General features: G+C 44.0%; 1 pseudogene across 1 annotated transcript; it reads left to right on the top strand.

Moving 5' to 3' along the window:
* Nucleotides 1–1,321: 1,321 nt before the first annotated feature.
* On the top strand, nt 1,322–5,047 carry LOC310777994 (WD repeat domain phosphoinositide-interacting protein 4 pseudogene; annotated as a pseudogene). Its single transcript has 2 exons — nt 1,322–2,257; nt 4,949–5,047. The product of its transcript is annotated as a WD repeat domain phosphoinositide-interacting protein 4 pseudogene (transcript).
* Nucleotides 5,048–10,847: the final 5,800 nt, after the last annotated feature.

Raw genomic sequence — 10,847 nt, 5'->3', positions numbered from 1 at the left:
CCATCTTGATTTTTCATCAGCAGAGTGGGAGGGAATGGGTTGAGTCCTTCCGCACCTCATGTGAGATGGGAGTTTCCCAAAGCCACAGCTCTACTATTGGTCCGTGATCGGCAAGCTGTGTGATCACTGGACAGGCGATATGTCAATCACCCCCTTTTGTATCATCTATTTTACTCCAAACGGGTGAGTTATATAACAATTAGTCTCTTAAAACAGACTGTATCATCTACATCTGGCGAATGCAGCTATATACAGTCTGTACGTTACACCCCCAGAACATGCACAAGGAAGTTGGGAAAAAAACCTTCAGACTGGAAGGAAGTTCTACGGAATCCGACCAATCACGACACGCGAATGCGGCATATTGGATTCTGATTGGACTAATGAGCGGAAGTCCCGCCTTTCTGCCGGCATATTGGATTCTGATTGGACTAATGAGCGGAAGACCCGCCTTTCTGCTTCCCATTCCGGTTGGTGCATGATTCTCCCCCACGAAGTACAGACGGTATGGCGGAAGCATTTGAAAATTGCGGAAGCCAACTCGTCTGTTCTAAGAGACTATATAACAATTGACCCCCCTACAGTTGTTATGAAAAGATGAAATTAGCTATATAGACCAAAACCGTGTTTCACCCCTCACTGGAAAGATGTTTAATCCTGTTACAAAGACGGGCATTTTAACATGGGGAGATCTGCCTATACTGCCCCATCCCCCAAGTGGCCATTCGAGGAATTACAGCTTAAACAAAGACTTCCGCACCTTCCTGGGAAAGGGGGGGGGGGCTTGGCCACTGGTGCTGATGTTGCAATGGAACAACCTATTGACTGCCAGGTCTTAGCAATGAAAGGTCTTTGATTAAACTGGAGTAGACAGAAGGAAGAACACATGCAGAGGAACAGAGTCATCAGTCTCTGGTGGCCAGCGGTGCTGATGACATCACAATTGCTTGACATCACTGATGACATAATCACAGATGACATCACAATTGTTTGAGTGACATCACTGATGACATGACATCATCAGTGATGTCATAAATGGCGATGAGGCTGCTATTTGGGGAAGGCAAAATTCAACACGGGGAAAGTGAAGTTCAGGTCAGGATTCCTCTAAAGAAATTGAGGAAAAATCTGAAGACTGGTTTCTGAGACGTTTCCTAACCGACAAAATTGATGTGGTGACAAAGACAACCCTCTGAAAGATTGCCCTACATCATATATTCATGTTTGTCACAAATCTCAGGATCAGAGGGAAGAAGTCAAGGGTCCTTATGATCCCATTGAAGCTGTAGTTTGCCAATATCAGCACAGCGGTTTCGTAGCCATGGCTCACCAGAGAGGAGTCAACAGTCTGCAGTTCAACCAGGACCAGAGTTGTTTCTGTTGTGCCATGGAGACTGGGGTCAGGATCTACAATGTGGAACCCCTGATGGAGAAAGGACACCTAGACCACGAGCAGGTGGGCAGTGTTGCCCAGTGCTCCATGCTGCATTGATCCAACCTGTTGGCTGTAGTTGGAGGTGGAGTCAATCCCAAGTTCTCCGAGATATCTGTGCTGGTCTGGGATGATGCCCAGGAGGCACGGGATCCTAAGGACAAGCTGGTGCTGGAGTTTACCTTCACCAAGCCTGTTCTAGCTGTCCGTATGAGGCATGACAAGATTATCATTGTTTTAAAAAACAGGATCTATGTGTACAGCTTTCCAGACAGCCCCGTGAAACTGTTTGAGTTTGACACCAGAGACAACCCCAAAGGACTGTGTGATGTGTGTCCTAGTCTGGAGAAAGAGCAGCTCATCTTTCCCGGTCACAAGTGTGGCAGCTTGCAGCTGGTTGATTTGTCCAACGCCAAGCCTGGCACATCCTCTGCCCCATTCACCATCAACGCACACCAGAGTGAGATAGCCTGCGTGTCGCTGAACCAACCTGGGAGTGTGGCAGCATCGGCCTCCCGCAAAGGAACCCTCATCCGCCTGTTTGACACAACAAGTCGAGACAAGCTGGTGGAGCTACGCAGGGGAACTGACCCGGCTACTCTCTACTGCATCCACTTCAGCCATGACTCCTCCTTCCTGTGCGCCTCCAGTGACAAGGGCACAGTGCACATCTTTGCACCGAAAGACACCAAACTGAACCGACGCTCTGCATTGGCTCGTGTTGGGAAGGTGGGCCCTGTCATTGGTCAGTACGTGGACAGCCAGTGGTCTTTGGCCAGCTTCACCGTGCCAGCTGAGTGTGCCTGCATTTGTGCATTTGTGCCTGTATTTGTGCATCCATTTGATTTGAAAACGTGATTTCCCTTGTTCTTTTGATTATATATAAAGGACTTGGACGTGCTATATAAACATCATGGAAGTCTTTAAGAAACAATTAAGTTATCCTTTATTTATCCCCATGGGGAAATTCATCCTCTGCATTTGACCCATCCTCTACTAGGAACCTTCCTAGAGCTAGGAGCAGTGAGCAGCCGCAGTGCAGTGCCCAGGGGACCAACTTATTTTTGCCATTGCCTTGGTCAGGGGCACTGACTGGAGTATTAACCCTAACATACATGTCTTTTTTGGTGGTGGGAGGAAACCCACATGAACACGGGGAGCAGCCTGCCCTCCAACTGGATACGACCCACAACATCGTTTGTACAAGCAGCCGTTTCAACGTTAAGTGGCCTCTAGCGGTCATGTGACCAGTCATGTGACCATCCCCATGTCCTCAGGGCCTACTGCCATGCAGGTGGGGTCGTCAAAAAGGGCCTTTCTGTGTGGAGTTTGCATGTTCTCCCTGTGCTCCCATGGGCTTTCCTCCAGATAGGAAGCCTCTGCTAAAAAAACAGGCAAAAAAAGAAAGGAGGGAAGGAGGGAAGAAAGGAAGGAATTGGATGAGGGTGATTGTTAATTGGTCAATTGTTAACAGCACAGCAACAGCACATGTCAGTTATAAGGACATCATCCTCAAAGAGATACATGTTGCCTTCATTCAGACAAAGTAGCCACATGGTCACTGATGAAAATACTACAACAATGGTTTACACTTTAAGGGAAAGAACAAAATATAGAAAATCAACTTCTTATTCTAAAAATTAAAAGAAACAAGAAATATTTTACATTTATTTCCAAATGTACCGTTTTCCCACTAGATGGCACTGTGACATTAAGTTTAATCAGGTGGCTCCAGTGGCTGATATGTAAGGGTTAATGCACGACGAGGTGTACATTATCACTTTTTAAGGGACGACGCGAGAGGCGTGAACCTCGCCTCGGACGGTTGCCTCCGCGAAGTCCCTTAAAAAGTGATAATGTACACCTCGAAGTGCATTAACCCGCTTATACCATGGTCACTTGCCAACAAAACAATAAGACCAGTCATTTATATTTCCATGTATAATAAATAAAGCAATCTAAATGGCTAAATGTCTGTTATTCATACTGTAAATCAGTCTTCCACGAAATAAAATAGTCCCTCCCACCTCCACCCTCCGTTTTAAAGCCGACTCAAACGCTAACTTTATCACAGGAATGTGGGTTTAACGATGTTTTGCGTTCTACATTAAATGAAGACATTACCGTTTGGCCACTTGCTTTATTTTGTATGATAGATACGTATTGGCCAAGTATATTAACATTTAAGAGCGAAGAGTTTCAGGAAGTGACAGCAGCGGGGGTGTTGTATGTGTTGGGAATGGATTCAAGTGAAATGCAGAGAGAGTTGTCTCTCTCTCTCTCTCTCTGTCAAAGGCCCCGCAGAGGAAATCTCCTCTTTGTCGCCGAGAAGAGCCTGGTGACGCGAGGTTAGAAATCTCCGAAACGAAAATCTAAATTGTAAATAAGAGTTATTTTTGATAAACTGAGCACACAGGGGTGATTTAAATAGTTACTTTGACCGACTAAATTTTTTTCTCAACTTCCAAAATTGTCAAATTAACCCTTAAAGGTACTGAGATTTAAACATACTGAAAAATATCTGTATCGGCCTCGAATACCCCATATCAGTCAATCCCTGATATGCAACATGTCTTTAAAACTGACTGTGCATCACAGTTTCATAGTGAGTGTATCATTCATTATTACTTTGTGTCTGTATGTTTTGTTGGTACATTGTTTTAACAAATATTCATGTTTGATATTATTTCTTTTCTGTCAACATGTTACAATAAAGCGTATATATTTGGAGATGTAGTATTGAATACATTCATACAAAACAAAACTAAGCTAAACACCAACAGTTTACCTGAGTTGAAGGAATCCATTGGAAGATCTTAGTAAAAGTTACAGACATTCACACATGGAGAACGATTCCCATCTCAACATGTCTCCCATATGGAAACAAAATATATTTTACATTATTTATTTTTGCCACAATGCATTTCAAATACATTTAGAATAGATGGGATCTTCAAAATACATTTTGAAAATGCATTTGATGCCATGCAAATCTTTTTATTTCTGTCTCTAAAATGTATTCTTACCTAAAATGCATTTGATCAAAATATATGCCGGTTAACCCCGGCATGCAGATATGTGCAATATTTGAGGGAATTGTGCCTTTGATGATAAAAGCATGAGCATTGGCACAATGTTAGAGCATGACCTAAAGACAATTTTTACAACATGTTAGCAACTAAATACATATATCTGGAATTCAGGGAACGAAATTATAGTAGAACCAAATTTAATATTGGTGGAGTTATACACTAACTAGCACCACCTGGGTACAATAGCGCCTGCACGCTGATTGGCCGCACTCCTATATAATCTACTCTCAGGTCTGATTTCCAGCGTGCAGACGTATGTTGTCATGTGAGACTGAAGTAGACGTGTGTAGGACAGAGAAGGAAAAAGCATAGCCGCCCATAGCCTACTTACTTAGAGTAGAGAGCTGGTCGTGAGCGGTCCCTCTCGGGGCGCATGCTTTTTAGTGTTGTCTCCACACACTTGACTGTTGTGTTGTTGTGACAGGAATTCACCCACGGCGGAGGAACGTTGCAGCAGCAAAAGCAGGCTGGGGCAGGCAGCAGCGGTAGCAGCGAGTCTGTGGTCTGTGTGCTGTCCTGGTAGTCCATAGATAGACAAACTCGCCAAATGCAGGGGAATATATGGACGGGCCTCAGTCATGCTTAGTCATAAAATTGAAAATAAGTATATGTGTCAGGGCAGGTTATTAATGTATGGAAGGGAGGATGAGCCTGCCTTATTTTTTAGAAGAGATGGGGGATTTTATATAATATATATATGTCCGTACTCTGCGTTCATTTCGTCCGTTTTCTGTCCGTCATCTGAAAGCTTACGGATACGCATGAAACGGAGGAAAATCACACACACACTCATGCATTTGACTCTCTACTGCCCACTGGTGGATGTATTACTTAACATGATACCAACGTGATGGAAGTATGTGGACAGTGACGATTACACCGTTTGAAACGGACGCCCTTATTTACGGATGAAAATGGAGTAGGCTATAATTGGTTAAGGGTGCCACCTAGAGGTGGTGACATGGATCTGCTTTTGAAAAGAAGAGAAGTTTATTGGATTTTCACTTTGCAGACTTTTACCACTTTAATGTGATGACCTGACAGTAATAGATAGATTTACACGACAGTAGCAGCTATATTTCCCCCTTCTTCTTTTTATTTACTTTTGATCAAGCAGTAGCTCACAGTCGTTGCATTGTATTACGCGAGGCGCGAGCCAACAGGACTTTCCACAACACGAGTTGAGAGCGGGTGGTACGCGCGGAGACTGAAATCTCCGCAAACACTGGGATACTGCAACGTCTCGGCTGCACGCGGTTACAGACGGCATGGATGTGCAAGTAAGTCAATGAAGTTCAAGTTATCCGGGTCTTCTAGTAAATCCGGCGTGCAAATGGTCCACCAAGCAGCGCTATTTTTTCGTATTAATATGTTTCATGCTGCATAGCCTGTCATTTTTCCAAATAAAAACGGCGACCTTAAACTCTCACATTTTTAAACTGAATTTGGCCTGTGAATCCACGGCTGACAGGGAGCTCATTTTTGAAGCTAGAGTGATACTCTTTATACCATATGAAAGTAGAAGAAATAAGGAATCTATGGGACCAAGCATGTCAACCTAGCATGTCGGGAAGGGGGTAAATAACGCTGTAGCTGATAGTCACTCCCCCTGTCTTTACGACAGCTACTGTCAACAGTACAGTAGCGGAGTGGTTTTGTTTTATTTATTCATTAAACCTTTTACTGACAAACTAACTGTAAATAGCTTACTTTATTTTGAGGTGCATTGCATTGCTCAGCCAGAAATTATTCCCAGATCAACTCTGTTTCTCCTGGGCCTAAAATGCACCAGATGACAGCTGTTTAATCCATCTAATTTGTTTGTTTAAATAATGCAGAATGTTTAATGAATGTGCAACAATTCACCAGCTTCTCACAACAGTTGTAGCCTATAAGCAAGTGGTTTTCAAAGGGGGGTCCCCAGCAAAAAGGGGGGATAATCTATTTTCACTATAATTCCATCCATAATTAACACAATCTAAGCTAGTGTAGAAGTGAGTAACTAAGCTAATAATAACCATAACAGCACAAATAATTGACAAAATCTCGAAATAAATATACAGTATTTACTCTGAGAAATGAAATGATGAGAAAAGGAACAATTATTGATGGTTAAAACTAAATAATGACATCACAACAGTCTAATCCTAATGCTAAATTAAACTGAGATATTCTTAAAACTGCAAAAGAAAAGAAAAAACTTGCTTGCTTTCAAGCTCAGGAGGTACATACATACTTACACACAACTCCTGTATAACTCATGTGTCTGTCCTGTGTCTGTCTATGCTTCTGGTGTTTGGGGTTTCTGTGAACATACAAGCTGTAACACTGTGCATCACAGAGCCATCTAGGAGTTCATAAATTCACCTCAGTTCTGGCCATTAGTGGAGATATGGGTTGGGAATCCCCAAGCATCAGACACAGAGTTCAAATTCTTCGACTATAGAATAGACTTGTGAGAATGTCTGACCAAAGACTCACTAAGAAGATATTTAATTGGGACACTGCCCATACAGTAGTATCAAGCGCAAATTTAGCATTTGCGCTCGTTTAACGCGTGCACAATGCAAATTGGGGGTGGGCACAAGCGCATGCCTGTTATAATTGTACTGGGCATAGGCGTGCCACATGCCAAAGCAGGCGTTTCAGCGCTAAAATGTAGGGATAGATGGCATTATCCTATCTTCAGCAGCGCACAATTACTTTGGGCTAAGAGCTTTGAAAAGGACCTCTTACGCGCTAAATACCTCGCTGCGCTGGGAGCGCACCATAATCTCCGAGCAGCGCAGCTGCTGCTAAAATTGGGTAACCAGCAGATTATTCGGTGAGGCAATCAACTATAATTCACTGAGAAACTTTGATCACATTGCAAGGAGGGATTATGGTAAATTAATTGAGAAAACTTGTACATTGTAGCCTACTTGCAATAGGCTACTCACCTTCACCTGCTATAACCCGGAGGGTCGTTGGCATCACAGCCGATCTGGCACAAGCCTCGGCACGAGTCGATTTTTAATTGAGTCCATTGTAAATCCTCAAATCTTTTCTTTTGTCTCTGCCGTTTACCCGCTGCAAACACGTTTCTATTGTCCCACCCCAGTCAACAAAATAACCAGAATTGCATCAAAACTCAATGTTTTTAATGGTGTCGTTATGAGATAGGGATAATAACAGTCAATAGGCCTACACCTATCCAAATTACGCATGGGAAGAATTACAGCATGCTATTACTGCAGCAACACGGGAATCTGGTTTGATAGATGTAACCCCCAGGCATTGCCAGGCCACACCTGTGAATAATTCTGGTGGTTAGCACCGCCCAAATCCCGTTTGCGCCATGCATAAATGATTTGGCACGCCTCTAATCTGCGTTTGCGCCCGTTCTTGTGACGAGTTATGCTTCCCCGCACCACCATGCATCGCCACCATATTTTGGGGCTGTATTAACTTAAACAGGGAAGTCACGTCTACCCAAACAATTATATCATTTTTAAACAGTTATGTTTCTGTATAAATCATTACAATAATGTTCCCGTTAGGTGGGGATGCGTTTTGCTGCTATCTGGCGGGGGTGCAAAACTCAGTATAACACCTGGACAGCGGACTGCAATCTTCTCTGCTTTAAGGCCAAAAACAGGTCCCAGATATTTGAGAACCTTTTAAGCACATTGTTCTCAGGGACCTGAGTCAGTGAGTCTATTCTAACAGACCAGGAGTGTGCCTGGTCACACAGCAGCTGCATGGTATGAGTCAGTGAGTCTATTCTAACAGACCAGGAGTGTGTCTGGTCACACAGCAGCTGCATGGTATGAGTCAGTGGTCCCTATTCTCCCACAGGCCTTCGGCGCTAAAACGGGCCTTAAACGCAAAAAAACGTGCCTTGCGCCTGTTTCGGGAAAATAGCAATAGGCTTTAGGCTGCCAAATGCGCTTTAGGCCGAATGGGCGTGGCGGAGTCCCTGAATGCGCCAAAGTGGGCGTGTCGGCGCTAAATACCGGCGTACTCGTATCTTCCAGCCATCTTCCGACCTGGCCTACTTTTAGCGCTTTGCGCTTTTGAAAAGCAGGCCTAAAGCAGGATTCTGTGCACCGGGGACAGGAAAGTGAATGGAGAATACAATATATAGAAAAAAATACTTTAGAATACAATAGAATATAAGATTGCAACCCTTCTCAGGCTTTGGGTGAAGCTGTAATGCAGTTTCATAAATTTAGTTTAGGCTATCATAATAATCCCCATTTATGTGTAATATAGCTCTACGTTTTATTACCCCCCCCCCCCCCCCGAAATTAGCTAGGCTACTAATATTACTAATATTCCTAATTAATATGTATTATTATTTCATTCAGATAATTGACATTATAGGCATGTACCGTAAAATACCAATTAGAAGCCGACTTCCAAATTGCCGCGGGTCCCATATATAAGCGGGGTCTGGATACATATTTTGTACATAAAAGCAGGTCCCAATTTGACGCCCGGTTAGTTTTTTCAATGTTTTCTTTTTACCTTTGCGACATCCTGTTGAATGCATCTCCCAAACACAACGAAGAAGAAAAATCGGATGAAGAATACGAACAACGAGGAAACGGGAACAACGAGGAAAAAAAACACATGCACGAAACTTGCTGATCAAAATTCGTTTTCCCTCAACATCTGATGATTCTGAAAATTGTGTAGGCATTTCCTGAAGATTTTTATACACTAAAACCGACATCTCTGGTGTAATAATTATTTTGAGAAATGTGCCTATGGTATATTTCCCTGCCAGCGGGCATAGAAGTCCGCTTCTAATTGGTATTTCACCACTCTTTCACATGTGCGCTACTGAAGAGGGTGCTCCGTGAGTGATGAACAGCGGAGGAGGCAGCGCATGCAACAAATAATCTGCTCACATGATGATCATGTTCTCTCACCTTCAGCGGAGAAAGTTTAGTGGTAAATACCGGTAGGTCACAGTTCAGCTCAAATTTTATTTGATTTCATGTACAGGCCAGAACTGGCATGCAATGTGCTCTGCTGCGCTGAGAGGGAGGCGCGGCTCTCCCCATAGACAAGCAATCGTGTGGGGTGCTGACTGTAGCCAACTCATTAAAATAAATGGTTTAAATAAACAATTTCATACTATTTACAATCTTTGCTGAGCAATATTTTTGTACAAAAATAATTAAAGCAGGTCCCAAACTGCCGCAGGTCCCATATTGACGCGGGGTCTGGCTACATATTTTGTCAATTAACGCCGGGCTAATAATTGGTATTTTACGGTATTTACATGCTTGCAGTATTTTAACTGCAGTTAGATTGCTTTGAGAAGCATAATAATATGGAATAATAGCCTATATATGGAGATAGACAGACCGGATGAAGGGAGGGGGGGGCGGCGGAGCCCTTGGCTTTGTCTGGTTTTACCGGATTTGTCCAGGAATTGGAGCTTAAAAGGCAAGCGTGTGTCTCTTCCCTGCAATTCTCCAATGAGCGGACAATGCATAATTTTACGCTTAAAAGGCGTGGTTATAATGGTTGAGGCTGAGTTTAGCGCCGATACCAAGATATCAAGTGCGCCTTTCCACGCCCACTGCTTTGCGCTGCGGCTGGCGCTCGGCCTAGAAACTGCGCCGCTGCAACGATAGAGCCCAGTGAGTCTATTCTAACAGACCAGGAGTGTGCCTGGTCACACAGCAGCTGCATGGTATGAGTCAGTGAGTCTATTCTAACAGACCAGGAGTGTGCCTGGTCACACAGCAGCTGCATGGTATGAGTCAGTGAGTCTATTCTGACAGACCAGGAGTGTGGCTGGTCACACAGCAGCTGCATGGTATGAGTCAGTGAGTCTATTCTGACAGACCAGGAGTGTGGCTGGTCACACAGCAGCTGCATGGTATGAGTCAGTGAGTCTATTCTGACAGACCAGGAGTGTGGCTGGTCACACAGCAGCTGCATGGTATGAGTCAGTGAGTCTATTCTGACAGACCAGGAGTGTGCCTGGTCACACAGCAGCTGCATGGTATGAGTCAGTGAGTCTATTCTGACAGACCAGGAGTGTGTCTGGTCACACAGCAGCTGCATGGTATGAGTCAGTGAGTCTATTCTGACAGACCAGGAGTGTGTCTGGTCACACAGCAGCTGCATGGTATGAGTCAGTGAGTCTATTCTGACAGACCAGGAGTGTGCCTGGTCACACAGGACCTGCATGGTATGAGTCAGTGAGTCTATTCTGACAGACCAGGAGTGTGCCTGGTCACACAGCAGCTGCATGGTATGAGTCAGTGAGTCTATTTTGACAGACCAGGAGTGTGGCTGGTCACACAGCACCTGCATGGTAT

The sequence above is a fragment of the Poromitra crassiceps genome (genome assembly GCF_964638095.1).
Source record: "Poromitra crassiceps genome assembly, chromosome: 6".
NCBI lineage: Eukaryota > Metazoa > Chordata > Actinopteri > Beryciformes > Melamphaidae > Poromitra > Poromitra crassiceps.
This window is presented reverse-complemented; position numbering and strand designations above follow the sequence as displayed.